Here is a 15251-nt window from a genome sequence, read left to right as displayed (position 1 = left end):
GACTATTTAAATAAAACCCAGAAAATGCAGACCTACATAAAGTATACAACATGCTCTATATTACACATATACCACCTCGCAAGATGATAGACAAGATAAAAACATATTTCAAGAATTCGGGCTTTAAGCAATAAATTCGTTAATACCGAATCCGACAAACATGACAGAGGCAGCAATTAACGTATGGCAGACTGACAGGGGGGGGGGGGGGGGTTACTAAACAACCCGAACCGCTGATTGCTCTAAATCTCCCCAATTCCACAAGGGAAAAACGGACCACCCAATTGACAAATAATCACCTTCCCGTGGGTGGGCAAACGGAGAAGAATGGTTGGACGACCCCAAAACAAAGTGGCTGGTGACCTCACCAACAAAACAAGTAGTATTTAACAAGTAAATGAAACAACATATCTCCAATTACTTAACTTCTAATAAACTGCGATTTCTGACGAAGACGTGGCGCAGCACCCCCAACGCTCTCCAGAACCGTCTGCTGCCAGCCGCTTCAACGGACGCAGGTACGCGGGCCGATCTCCCGTCTCACGGCGTTGCAGCTCGCACCGGCCAGCCCAATGTCGTCGTTCCGCTCCTGTTGCTCTCGTATGAAAGCCGAAACCATTACGCCTTTCTATACGGCGCTGCCCACTGGATTCACGTGGGGACCTCACATGCGCCGACGCTCAAGGCGGACAAGACATCTCGTGTCTCAGTGCGTGACATACCAACCGACCGATCCAACCGCCAATGACCGTTGCCCAAGCAACTCGAGCAGACTGGCGGCCTAAAGCGCAGATTCAGATGCAGGAACTCAGCCCCAAACAGGCGACCACTAGCTGTTACTGGCGGAGTGGCAAGACTCAATTTCTGGCTTTAAAGTTTGGTCCAAACGACGGACATACCAGCACTCCGACGACAGACAGATACCAACTGCCGCACAAATGCGAACGAGAGACAGACCAGCAACTGATGACGCGAGATTGGCCTCGCCTCACTCCGACTGACCACCTTAACGTAAGGTAGAGCGACAGACAGCCTGCCCGACACTGAGCCCGCTGACCAACTGACTAGACTGAGACTGACAGGCTGACCCACTGCGGAGTTTTTTTTCTTTACTGTTATTTTCAAACCTGTTTACAGGCAGGCCAGCAGCAGCATACTACGCCGCTCTTCGGCCGCAGAGAAACATACAAGATACAAATGATGACAATGTGAGAGAAAAAAATACGGTGGACATGTAAACGGAGACAAACACTTTTTAAAATACATCTACATCTACATCTACATCTACATCCGTACTCCGCAAGCCACCTGACGGTGTGTGGCGGAGGGTACCCTGAGTACCTCTATCGGTTCTCCCTTGTATTCCAGTCTCGTATTGTACGTGGAAAGAAGGATTGTCGGTATGCTTCTGTGTGGGCTCTAATCTCTCTGATTTTATCCTCATGGTCTCTTCGCGAGATATACGTAGGAGGGAGCAATATACTGCTTGACTCTTCAGTGAAGGTATGTTCTCGAAACTTTAACAAAAGCCCGTACCGAGCTACTGAGCGTCTCTCCTGCAGAGTCTTCCACTGGAGTTTATCTATCATCTCCGTAACGCTTTCGCAATTACTAAATGATCCTGTAACGAAGCGCGCTGCTCTCCGTTGGATCTTCTCTATCTCTTCTATCAACCCTACCTGGTGCGGATCCCACACTGCTGAGCAGTATTCAAGCATTGGGCGAACAAGCGTACTGTAACCTACTTCCTTTGTTGTCGGATTGCATTTCCTTAGGATTCTTCCAATGAATCTCAGTCTGGCATCTGCTTTACCGACGATCAACTTTATATGATCATTCCATTTTAAATCACTCCTAATGCGTACTCCCAGATAATTTATGGAATTAACTGCTTCCAGTTGCTGACCTGCTATTTTGTAGCTAAATGATAAGGGACCTATCTTTCTATGTATTCGCATCACATTACACTTCGCTACATTGAGATTCAATTGCCATTCCGTGCACCATGCGTCAATTCGCTGCAGATCCTCCTGCATTTCAGTACAATTTTCCTTTGTTGCAACCTCTCGATACACCACAGCATCATCTGCAAAAACCCTCAGTGAACTTCCGATGTCATCCACCAGGTCATTTATGTATATTGTGAATAGCAACGGTCCTATGACACTCCCCTGCGGCACATCTGAAATCACTCTTACTTCGGAAGACTTCCCTCCATTGAGAATGACGTGCTGCGTTCTGTTATCTAGGAACTCCTCAATCCAATCACACAATTGATCTGATAGTCCGTATGCTCTTACTTTGTTCATTAAACGACTGTGGGGAACTGTGTCAAACGCCTTGCGGAAGTCAAGAAACACGGCATCTACCTGTGAACCCGTGTCTAAGGCCCTCTGAGTCTCGTGGACGAATAGCGCGAGCTGGGTTTCGCACGATCGTCTTTTTCGAAACCCATGCTGATTCCTGCAGAGTAGATTTCCAGTCTCCAGAAAAGACACTATACTCGAACATAATACGTGTTCCAAAATTCTACAACTGATCGACGTTAGAGATATAGGTCTATAGTTCTGCACATCTGTTCGACGTCCCTTCTTGAGAACGGGTATGACCTGTGCCCTTTTCCAATCCTTTGGAACGCTTCGCTCTTCTAGAGACCTACGGTACACCGCTGCAAGAAGGGGGGCAAGTTCCTTCGCGTACTCTGTGTAAAATCGAACTGGTATCCCATCAGGACCAGCGGCCTTTCCTCTTTTGAGCGATTTTAATTGTTTCTCTATCCCTCTGTCGTCTACTTCGATATCTACCATTTTGTCAACTGTGCGACAATCTAGAGAAGTAAGCACAGTGCAGTCTTCCTCTGTGAAACAGCTTTGGAAGAAGACATTTAGTATTTCGGCCTTTAGTCTGTCATACTCTGTTTCAGTACCATTTTGGTCACAGAGTGTCTGGACATTTTGTTTTGATCCACCTACCGCTTTGACATAGGACCAAAATTTCTTAGGATTTTCTGCCAAGTCAGTACATGGAGCCGTTCACGGGCGTAGAGTCCAAGATAAAAGTTGTTCAGACACTTGGACACAGACATAGACGAAAATTGTCACACGTGAACGTAGGTGCACAAAACGAATTACACGGAACCACTGAAGCACAAAACGATGAGACACACACAGAAACACAAGGCGTCGATCTCCGGTGCGCAAATGTTAACTAACTGCGTATGAGTCTGGGGACCTGCCAAGAGAGGAGGAGGGAGGGAGGGGTGGAAGAGGGAGAGGGAGAAGGAGAGGGGAGAAACGATGCCATAGGCAGGGGAGATAGAGGGAAGGGAGAACAGGGGGAGCCCGTGGGGAGAGGGATGGAGGAAGGGGATGGGGGAAAGGAAAGAGAAGGGAAGGAGGGTGCCAAGAGGAGAGGACACAGGAAGGGGGGTGGGGAGGATCAAAGTTGATAGGAGGAGTAGATGGAGGGGAGGAGGACATCATCAGGGAGGGGGAGCTGGCGGAAGCCACCTTGGGAGAGGGTAAGGAGGGTGGAGAGATGGAGACCGGGTGGGACGTGGGAATACAGGCGCGGCAGCGGGCTGGGGTGGGAGAGGATGGGCGAGACAAGCGGGTGGGGAGGGTCGAGTTTGTGGGAGGTGTACAGGATCTGTATCCTTTCAAGGAAAAGGAGGAGGCGGGGGAAAGGAATGAGATTGTATACTGCGGAGCTCATAGAACCCCTTAAAAGCACTTGAACAGGCAACTTTTCCAGTTTCCCACCAGAGGGAGACACCAAAGCTGTGATTGTCACAGCAGCGCCACCGCCAGAAATGGAAAGCGACGGCTTTACACTACGCGCTGCGGCGCGCTCTTCAATACTGCAGTATTTTCCACGGCTCAGCTGTGTGCAGAGTAAACTGTGTGTGAAAGTGTGAGAAAGTCTTCTAATGTTTGCGTGCGACGTATCTGAGGTATAACATAAGAACCAGCCCAGTATTCACCTTTTTGGAATGTGGGAAACCGGTTAAAAACCACTTCCAGTCTGGCCGGGAATCAGACCCTCGTCGTTAACGCACCGGGCGAATTCGATCTGGCTCCGGCTCACCTCCCCGTCCCGAAGCGGTCACGTTAGAGAGAGCAATAACACGGAGGGTCATAATTGTGTACTATCACAATTATGGGCCAAATTTTAGCGCGGGAATATGTGGTCAAGTTGGTGATCCTTCCTTGAAAATAGGAATTTTAGAGGTGCTGTTATCCGTGAGCAGATGGTAAATGCTCCTAGTATAGCAACAAGTTCTGTGATAATAATACTTATCTATGTTTGTAATTTGAATATTCCATATTTTTACAAACAGGGATTGGAATACACAGCTCCGACGAAGTCACTGGTATCAGATCTGTCATTATAAATATACAAGGTGAGGCAGCTAAGACAGGCAACCCAAAATACGTCCAGTATCGAGGTGCGGTTCTTTCCATGCTACAGTGGACAATATGGCGAATTCCTGATGTTCAAAAATAATTTTTATCGTTTATAGTTGCAGAATTGCATAACGGTTTTTATTAAATGGAACTATACTCATTTTTCAGTGGCTTGTGAAAGACGCTTTAAAGAGAACTTCAATAATAAAAGTGTGGGATATGATCATATAGTATAAATATAACAATGTCGAAAACCACTGTCCCACACTCCGCAGAAGAGGTTCAAATGGCTCTGAGCACAATGGGACTTAACATCTGTGGTCATCAGTCCCCTAGAACTTACAACTATTTAAACCTAACTAACCTAAGGACATCACACACATCCATGCCCGAGGAAGGATTCGAACCTGCGACGGCAGCGATCACGCCGTTCCAGACCGAAGCGCCTAGAACCGCACGGCTACACCGGCCGGCCAAAAGATGTTCCGCAGAAGTATGCTCCATTATACCAAATATAAGCAAATCCATCTCAGGTATGAATCTTCTGTTTACCCGTGCACTTGAAGCCCAGAAGGCTGTGTTTTGCTGTCGTAGCGGTCAAACATCTTGCTTGTAAAGCTACTGAGACATTCACAATGTATAGGATAGCCGAAAAAGTTAATATAGTTTGTGCCGAATGTCACAAAACTATTGGAGCAGCGTTGTGGTTGTTTGCTGAAAAGTATCCGGCTCGTACCAAGCACTCACGATCTGTCTCTGGAAACACTATAAAAACATTTCTAGAAACTTCAACTGTGGGGAATAAAATACCACAAGAAAAAAGAACGAAACTAATGAGAGAAATGAGACTAACATTTTAGCAGCAGTAATAAACAGTTTAAATATCACTAAGAGGCAGTTTGGAAGTGGTAGAGGCATCAATCAAATGAGTGTTCTGTGAAAACTACATTCCATCACATTTCATCCTCTTCATATTTCGCTGCATGTACAGCTTCATGACAATGACTTCCTAAATTGGTTAAAATTCTTCGGATGTTATCCACGAAAAGTTCAAGTGATGCGACATATCTACGCAAACGAGCATCGTATGGAAACCGTTGGGAAGTAGTCTTCACAATATGCACTAATCGTCAGTTGAAAATCCACGCTTATTCAAAGAGGCGGATAATACAAAGCTCGTGGCATATCAAGGTTAGGAGCGTGTTTTTCGCGATTCGTATCGTTGGTCCCTGTTTTATTGATGTGAGTCTAAATACATTCAAGTATCTCAAATTCCTAAGATATGCTGCTGCCGCTTGTTGAAGGACATCTCGCTGGACCTAAGGCAGTCAGTGTGATACCAACAAGACGGATGTCCCTCCTATTACTCTCACCTAATTACAATCCCTCTTCAGAAACTTTTTTGAAAGAACATTTGACTGTATATTACTGTATTTTTCTTCTATACAGTCGAGATTTATAGTTTGTTAGTAATATACAATCAAATGGCGCTGTATTATTTCACAAAATACCGTATGACTGTGGCGCAGCACCATCGAAAACTCTTAAGAGAATATTTGGAGAGCATTGGGACGGTAGTACAGGAAACGTAAAATGGTCTTCACACTCACCAAACTTGACACTTCTGCAGTGAAAATTAAAACAAGAGGATTATTAGAAAACATCGACGACTTCTGAAGACATGAAGTTCCTTATATCAACGGCCCGTGCTACCATTAATTCCCCGTGAAATTCAACGTACAATACTGTTGCTGCACAATGACTTTATAGCGTATAGCAATGTTCAGGGTCAACATTCAGAACACTTGGTACGACAACCGTGATAATAAACACGCAATCCGTATCTGAATTACGTGTTTGCTTGCAGTGATTTAACAATGCAGACCCTTCTGGAACCTCTTCTCCCAACGATGACAAATCGGTTTGAGGCGCTCTTGTCTTGATACTATTTGACCAAGTTGTGTATAGAAATTCTCTTAAAAGATTCTTTCAAATGCCAGAGAAAAAAGTAAATGCTTGAATTTGAAAGAAACAATGTCGTTGCCGTTATTCGACGAGTAAAAACTACTTATGAACGTCAGGAAAGTCGCCATATTGTCCTCTATAACCTGGCGAAATAAGCACCTTGCCGCCTTTATTCATTCTGCATATACAGGGTATACATTTTAAGCTGACAAACCAGAATAACTTGAAAAATTAGCTTCACACGAAAAAATATGTAGAATCCAAAGTTGATTATTTCCGAAGGGGACGTCTGCTAGTGCTAAAGTTAGCCCGCCACCCCAGACCCCTGGGGGTGGGGCGGGAGGCAACTTTAAAATTACAAATGGGAACCCCGATTTTGTTATTGCAGAATCACATTATACACAAAGAACTACGAACATTTTGTCTTAATCATTTTTTTTTATTCTTGGTAGTTGGCGATGTGATTCAAGAAAATCCATGTTCTCATTTTTGCTTGGCAAATGGTTAGAGATAAATAAAAAATACTTATTTACTTCGTAAATTTTGATTCCCTAAAACTAAACCTACCCCTCCCCATGAACGATGGACCTTGCTGTTGGTGGGGAGGCTTGCGTGCCTCAGCGATACAGATGGCCGTACCGTAGGTGCAACCACAACGGAGGGGTATCTGTTGAGAGGCCAGACAAACATGTGGTTCCTGAAGAGGGGCAGCAGCCTTTTCAGTAGTTGCAGGGGCAACAGTCTGGATGATTGACTGATCTGGCCTTGCAACATTAACCAAAACGGCTTTGCTGTGCTGGTACTGCGAACGGCTGAAAGGAAGGGGAAAGTACAGCCGTAATTTTTCCCGAGGACATACTGCTTTACTGTATGATTAAATGATGATGGCGTCCTCTTGGGTAAAATATTCCGGAGGTAAAATAGTTCCCCATTCGGATCTCCGGGCGGGGACTACTCAGGAGGATGTCGTTATCAGGAGAAAGAAAACTGGCGTTCTACGGATCGGAGCGTGCAAATGTCAGATCCTTTAATCGGGCAGGTAGGTTAGAAAATTTAAAAAGGCAAATGGATAGGTTAAAGTTAGATATAGTGGTAATTAGTGAAGTTCGGTGGCAGGAGAAACAAGACTTTTGGTCAGGTGAATACAGGTTTATCAATACAAAATCAAATAGGGGTAATGAAGGAGTAGGTTTAATAATGAACAAAAAAAGAGGAGTGCAGGTAAGCTACTACAAACAGCATAGTGAAAGCATTATTGTGGCCAAGATAGACACAAAGCCCATGCCTACTACAGTAGTACAAGTTTATATGCCAACTAGCTCTGCTTATGATGAAGAAATTGATGAAATGTATGATGAGATAAAAGAAATTATTCAGGTAGTGAAGGGAGACGAAAATTTAATAGTCATGGGTGACTGGAATTCGTCAGTAGGAAAAGGGAGAGAAGGAAACATAGTAGGTGATTATGGATTGGGGCTAAGAAATGAAAGAGGAAGCTGTCTGGTAGAATTTTGCACAGAGCACAACTTAATCACAGCTAACACTTGGTTCACGAATCATAAAAAAAAAGGTTGTATACATGGAAGAATCCTGGAGATACTAAAAGGTATCAGATACATTATATAATGGTAAGGCAGAGATTTAGGATCAGGTTTTAAATTGTAGGACATTTCCAGGGGCAGATGTCTACTCTGACCACAATCTATTGGTTATGACCTGTAGGTTAAAACTGAAGAAACTGCAAAAAGGTGGGAATTTAAGGACATGGGATCTGGATAAGCTGAAAGAACCAGAGGATGTACAGAGTTTCAAGGAGAGCATAAGAGAACAATTGACAGGAATGGGGGAAAGAAACACATTAGAAGAAGAATGGGTAGCTCTGAGGGATGAAGTCGTGAAGGCAGCAGAGGATAAAGTACGTAAAAAGACGAGGGCTGCTAGAAATCCTTGGGTAACAGAAGAAATATTGAATTTAATTGATGAAAGGAGAAAATATAAAAATGCAGTAAATGAAGCAGACAAAAAGGAATACAAACGTCTCAAAAATGAGATCGACAGGAAGTGCAAAATTGCTAAGCAGGGATGGCTAGAGGACAAATGTAAGGATGTAGAAGCTTATCTCACTAGTGGTAAGATAGATACTGCCTACTGGAAAATTAAAGAGACGTTTGGAGAGAAGAGAACCACGTGTATGAATATCAAGAGCTCAGATGGCAATCTAGTTCTAAGCAAAGAAAAGAAGGCAGAAAGGTGGAAGGAGTATAAGGCAGAGATTTAGGAATCAGGTTTTAAATTGTAGGACATTTCCAGGGGCAGATGTCTACTCTGACCACAATCTATTGGTTATGATCTGTAGGTTAAAACTGAAGAAACTGCAAAAAGGTGGGAATTTAAGGACATGGGATCTGGATAAGCTGAAAGAACCAGAGGATGTACAGAGTTTCAAGGAGAGCATAAGAGAACAATTGACAGGAATGGGGGAAAGAAACACATTAGAAGAAGAATGGGTAGCTCTGAGGGATGAAGTCGTGAAGGCAGCAGAGGATAAAGTACGTAAAAAGACGAGGGCTGCTAGAAATCCTTGGGTAACAGAAGAAATATTGAATTTAATTGATGAAAGGAGAAAATATAAAAATGCAGTAAATGAAGCAGACAAAAAGGAATACAAACGTCTCAAAAATGAGATCGACTGGAAGTGCAAAATTGCTAAGCAGGGATGGCTAGAGGACAAATGTAAGGATGTAGAAGCTTATCTCACTAGTGGTAAGATAGATACTGCCTACAGGAAAATTAAAGAGACCTTTGGAGAGAAGAGAACCACGTGTATGAATATCAAGAGCTCAGATGGCAATCTAGTTCTAAGCAAAGAAAAGAAGGCAGAAAGGTGGAAGGAGTATATAGAAGGTTTATACAAGGACGATGTACTTGAGGACAATATTATGGAAATGGAAGAGGTTGTAGATGAAGACGAAATGGGAGATAAGATACTGTGTGAAGATTTTGACAGAGCACTGAAAGACCTGAGTCGAATCAAGGCCCCCAGAGTAGACAACATTCCATTAGAACTACTGACGACCTTGGGAGAGCCAGTCATGACAAAACTCTACCAGATGGTGAGCAAGATGTATGAGACAGGCGAAATACCCTCAGACTTCAAGAAGAATATAATAATTCCAATCCCGAAGAAAGCAGGTGCTGACAGATGTGAAAATTACCGAACTATCAGTTTAATAAGTCACAGCTGCAAAATACTAACGCGAATTCTTTACAGACGAATGGAAAAACTGGTATATGCGGACCTCGGTGAGGATCAGTTTGGATTCCGTAGAAATGTTGGAACACGTGAGGCAATACTGGCCTTACGACTTACCTTAAAAGAAAGATTAAGAAAAGGCAAACCTACGTTTCTAGCATTTGTAGACTTAGAGAAAGCTTTTGACAATGTTGACTGGAACACTCTCTTTCAAATTCTGAAGGTGGCAGGGGTAAAATACAGGGAGCGAAAGGCTATTTACAATTTGTACAGAAACCAGATGGCAGTTATAAGAGTCGAGGGGCATGAAAGGGAAGCAGTGGTTGGGAAAGGAGTGAGACAGGGTTGTAGCCTCTCCCCGATGTTATTCAATCTGTATATTGAGCAAGCAATAAAGGAAACGAAAGAAAAATTTGGAGTAGGTATAAAAATTTATGGAGAAGAAGTAAAAACTTTGAGGTTCGCCGATGACATTGTAATTCTGTCAGAGACGGCAAAGGACTTGGAAGAGCAGTTGAACGGAATGGACAGTGTCTTGAAAGGAGGATATAAGATGAACGTCAACAAAAGCAAAACGAGGATAATGAAATGTAGTCAAATTGAATCGGGTGATGCTGAGGGAATTAGATTAGTAAAGGAGTTTTGCTATTTAGGAAGTAAAATAACTGATGATGGTCGAAGTAGAGAGGATATAAAATGGAGACTGGCAATGGCAAGGAAAGCGTTTCTGAAGAAGAGAAAGTTGTTAACATCGAGTATAGATTTAAATGTCAGGAAGTCGTTCCTGAAAGTATTTGTATGGAGTATAGCCATGTATGGAAGTGAAACATAGACAATAAATAGTTTATACAAGAAGAGAATAGAAGCTTTCGAAATGTGGTGCTACAGAAGAATGCTGAAGATAAGGTGGATAGATCACGTAACTAATGAGGAGGTATTGAATACCTGAAGCCAACAACAACAACAACAACAAAACTAAAACTCTTCCTCTCTCCCTATAGGGTGGGGTTTGAGAGAGAGAAATTGCAGTTTTACAAATGTTGACCCATATATGAATTTTTTTCGCAGTTTCGGGTTAGGTCAACGTTTGTAAAACTCTAATTCCTCTCTCTCAATCCCCACCCTGTGGCGAGAGAGGGAAGGTTCTAGTTTCAGCGAATCAAAATTTACGAAGTAAATAAGTACTTTTTATTCATCCATAACCATTCCCCACGCAAAAATGAGAACATACACGTTCTTGAATTACAGTGCCAACTACCAAGAATCAAAACAAATATTTTCGACAAAATGTACTTTGTTTATTATGTACAACCTGATTCTGCAATGAAAAATTTGGGTTCTCGTTTGAAATTTTAAAGTTGCCTCCTGCCCCACCTGCTGGGGGCTGGATGGCGGGCTAATTTTAGCACCAGCAAATATCACACTCCAGAATAATCAATGATTCTACACATTTTTTTATGTGAATATTATTCTCCGAGTTATTATGGTTTGTCAACTTAAAATTTACACCCTGTATATTGAGTAGGCATTTCTTGTTACAGCGTTAAGTCAAGTGCCGGCACCCCAATCGGAAACGAGAGAACAGAGAAGGCTGTGAAGAAGACGTCAGCCAGTTGGACGCTCACCGACCCCTCTCCAGGACGACAACGCGACAGCAGGGGCCTCTACGTGAAGAGGTCGTAACCGCCGCCCCCACTGGTTGTAGCCCAGTTGTACTACAGCATCAAGATTAGGCACCTCGAGACCAGCATATTAGGAATTGTGTATACGAAGAACATTGTTTATTTTGTCTGTCTCAGTTTGCTTGCGACACATCTCTTTAACACAAAGTTAAGTATTGCATGTAAGTTTCGTAATAAAACCCATTAATACGATTTCCTTGAAATGTTGTCTATGGATCCGAGAAGCAGGTTTCCTTGATACCCCATCTTTGACAACTAGGCAGGGTTCAACGTCTCTTAGATGCCCCAAGATACTATCTTCGAAACTACGCCATAGCGTTATTGTTAACATGAGTCTCTTGATCAAAAGTAATGTCAGTTATTGCGTTATTTTTAGACAGAATCCGTGAGAATGGGACGGTAAACTATTCAGTTCAAGTCCTCTAATAATCTCCCTCGGAATCTCATGAGCACATAAAAACGCTTGGTCTACTGAGGAATAATCGTAGTGCTCCAGCAGCGTCCAGTTAAGTACTGTATGGAGTTAAGTACTGTATGGTTCAGTTCGAAGCGACTGATTTCAGATTTGTGCATTCATATTAATTCCTTTTAATAAGCAATATGGCCCAAATATACACCTGGTGTAGGTGCTCGGATGTTAGAAGGTGCACATTCTGTTCAGGTCACATTTTGTTCCCTTACTTTTGAAGTTTTACAGTTTTGTACCTCGTCTGCATCTGTGATACATCACTCAGCGAAAAAAGCGGTACTGCAGAATGCACACAGTCTATAGTAGGATTTCAGTTCCCACGCTGCCTGAAGGAGCCTGCGGACCATATGGCGATGCCAGTGGACGGTTGTGTGAGGCGCGGAGACTACACATGAGAAAGCCTGTTAAGCCAGCGGAGAAGTACGAAGGCAAAGCACAGTTATCCTGGCATGAAGCAAGTAATTTTGATTCATAAATACACTCCTGGAAATGGAAAAAAGAACACATTGACACCGGTGTGTCAGACTCACCATACTTGCTCCGGACACTGCGAGAGGGCTGTACAAGCAATGATCACACGCACGGCACAGCGGACACACCAGGAACCGCGGTGTTGGCCGTCGAATGGCGCTAGCTGCGCAGCATTTGTGCACCGCCGCCGTCAGTGTCAGCCAGTTTGCCGTGGCATACGGAGCTCCATCGCAGTCTTTAACACTGGTAGCATGCCGCGACAGCGTGGACGTGAACCGTATGTGCAGTTGACGGACTTTGAGCGAGGGCGTATAGTGGGCATGGGGGAGGCCGGGTGGATGTACCGCCGAATTGCTCAACACGTGGGGCGTGAGGTCTCCACAGTACATCGATGTTGTCGCCAGTGGTCGGCGGGAGGTGCACGTGCCCGTCGACCTGGAACCGGACCGCAGCGACACACGGATGCACGCCAAGACTGTAGGATCCTACGCAGTGCCGTAGGCGACCGCACCGCCACTTCCAAGCAAATTAGGGACACTGTTGCTCCTGGGGTATCGGCGAGGACCATTCGCAACCGTCTCCATGAAGCTGGCCTACGGTCCCGCACACCGTTAGGCCGTCTTCCGCTCACGCCCCAACATCGTGCAGCCCGCCTCCAGTGGTGTCGCGACAGGCGTGAATGGAGGGACGAATGGAGATGTGTCGTCTTCAGCGATGAGAGTCGCTTCTGCCTTGGTGCCAATGATGGTCGTATGCGTGTTTGGCGCCGTGTAGGTGAGCGCCACAATCAGGACTGCATACGACCGAGGCACACAGGGCCAACACCCGGCAACATGGTGTGGGGAGCGATCTCCTACACTGGCCGTACACCTCTGGTGATCGTCGAGGGGACACTGAATAGTGCACGGTACATCCAAACCGTCATCGAACCCATCGTTCTACCATTCCTAGACCATCAAGGGAACTTGCTGTTCCAACTGGACAATGCACGTCCGCATGTATCCCGTGCCACCCAACGTGCTCTAGAAGGTGTAAGTCAACTACCGTGGCCAGCAAGATCTCCGGATGTGTCCCCCATTGAGCATGTTTGGGACTGGATGAAGCGTCGTCTCACGCGGTCTGCACGTCCAGCAAGAACGCTGGTCCAACTGAGGCGCCAGGTGGAAATGGCATGGCAAGCCGTTCCACAGGACTACATCCAGCATCTCTACGATCGTCTCCATGGGACAATAGCCGCCTGCATTGCTGCGAAAGGTGGATATACACTGTACTAGTGCCGACATTGTACATGCTCTGTTGCCTGTGTCTATGTGCCTGTGGTTCTGTCAGTGTGATCATGTGATGTATCTGACCCCAGGAATGTGTCAATAAAGTTTCCCCTTCCTGGGACAATGAATTCACAGTGTTCTTATTTCAATTTCCAGGAGTGTATTATATAGTAGGGGTCAGTGAAGTGAAGTGGAAGGAAGACAAGGATTTCTGGTCAGATGAGTATCGTGTAATATCAACAGCAGCGGAAAATGGTATAACAGGTGTAGGATTCGTTATGAATAGGAAGGTAGGGCAGAGGGTGTGTAACTGTGAACAGTTCAGTGACCGGGTTGTTCTAATCAGAATCGACAGCAGACCAACACCGACAACGATAGTTCAGGTATACATGCCGACGTCGCAAGATGAAGATGAACAGATAGATAAAGTGTATGAGGATATTGAAAGGGTAGGAGAAGGAGTAGAAGAAAAGGTTACAGGAGAATATGGGCTTGGGGCAAGGAATGAAAGAGGAGAAAGACTAATTGAGTTCTGTAACTAGTTTCAGCTAGTAATAGCGAATACCCTGTTCAAGAATCACAAGAGGAGGAGGTATACTTGGAAAAGGCCGGGAGATACGGGAAGATTTCAATTAGATTACATCATGGTCAGACAGAGATTCCGAAATCAGATACTGGATTGCAAGGCGTACCTAGGAGCAGATACAGACTCAGATCACAATATAGTAGTGATGAAGAGTAGGCTGAAGTTCAAGACATTAGTCAGGAAGAATCAATACGCTAAGAAGTGGGATACGGAAGTTCTAAGGAATGACGAGATACGTTCGAAGTTCTCTAACGCTGTAGATACAGCAATAAGGAATAGCGCAGTAGGCAACACAGTTGAAGAGGAATGGACGTCTCTAAAAAGGGCCATCACAGAAGTTGGGAAGGAAAACATAGGTACAAAGAAGGTAGCTACGAAGAAACCATGGGTAACAGAAGAAATACTTCAGTTGATTGATGAAAGGTGGAAGTACAAACATCTTCCTGGAATATCAGGAATACAGAAATACAAGTAGCTGAGGAATGAAATAAATAGGAAGTGCAGGGAAGCTAAGATGAAATGGCTGCAGGAAAAATGTGAAGACATCGAAATGATATGATTGTCGGAAGGACAGACTCAGCATACAGGAAAGTCAAAACAACCTTTGGTGACATTAAAAGCAACGGTGGTAACATTAAGAGTGCAACGGGAATTCCACTGTTAAATGCAGAGGAGAGAGCAGATAGGTGGAAAGAACACAATGAAAGCCTCTATGAGGGTGAAGATTTGTCTGATGTGGTAGAAGAAGAAACAGGAGTCGATTTAGAAGAGATAGGGGATCCAGTATTAGAATGGGAATTTAAAAGAGCTTTAAAAAACTTACGGTCAAATAAGGCAGAAGGGATAGATAACATTCCATCAGAATTTCTAAAATCATTAGAGAAGTGGCAACAAAACGACTATTCACGTTGGTGTGTAGAATATATGAGTCTGGCGACATAACATCTGACTTTCGGAAAAGCATCATCCACACAATTCCGAAGACGGCAAGAGCTGACAAGTGCGAGAATTATCGCACAATCAGCTTAACAGCTCATGCATCGAAACTGCTTACAAGAATAATGTACAGAAGAATGGAAAAGAAAATTGAGAATGCCATAGGTGACGATCAGTTTGGCTTTAGGAAAAGTACAGGCACGAGAGAGGCAATT

The sequence above is a fragment of the Schistocerca gregaria genome, chromosome 6, assembly GCF_023897955.1.
Source record: "Schistocerca gregaria isolate iqSchGreg1 chromosome 6, iqSchGreg1.2, whole genome shotgun sequence".
Taxonomy (NCBI): domain Eukaryota; kingdom Metazoa; phylum Arthropoda; class Insecta; order Orthoptera; family Acrididae; genus Schistocerca; species Schistocerca gregaria.
The sequence above is the reverse complement of the archived record's forward strand: the minus strand, read 5'-3'. Positions refer to the sequence as shown.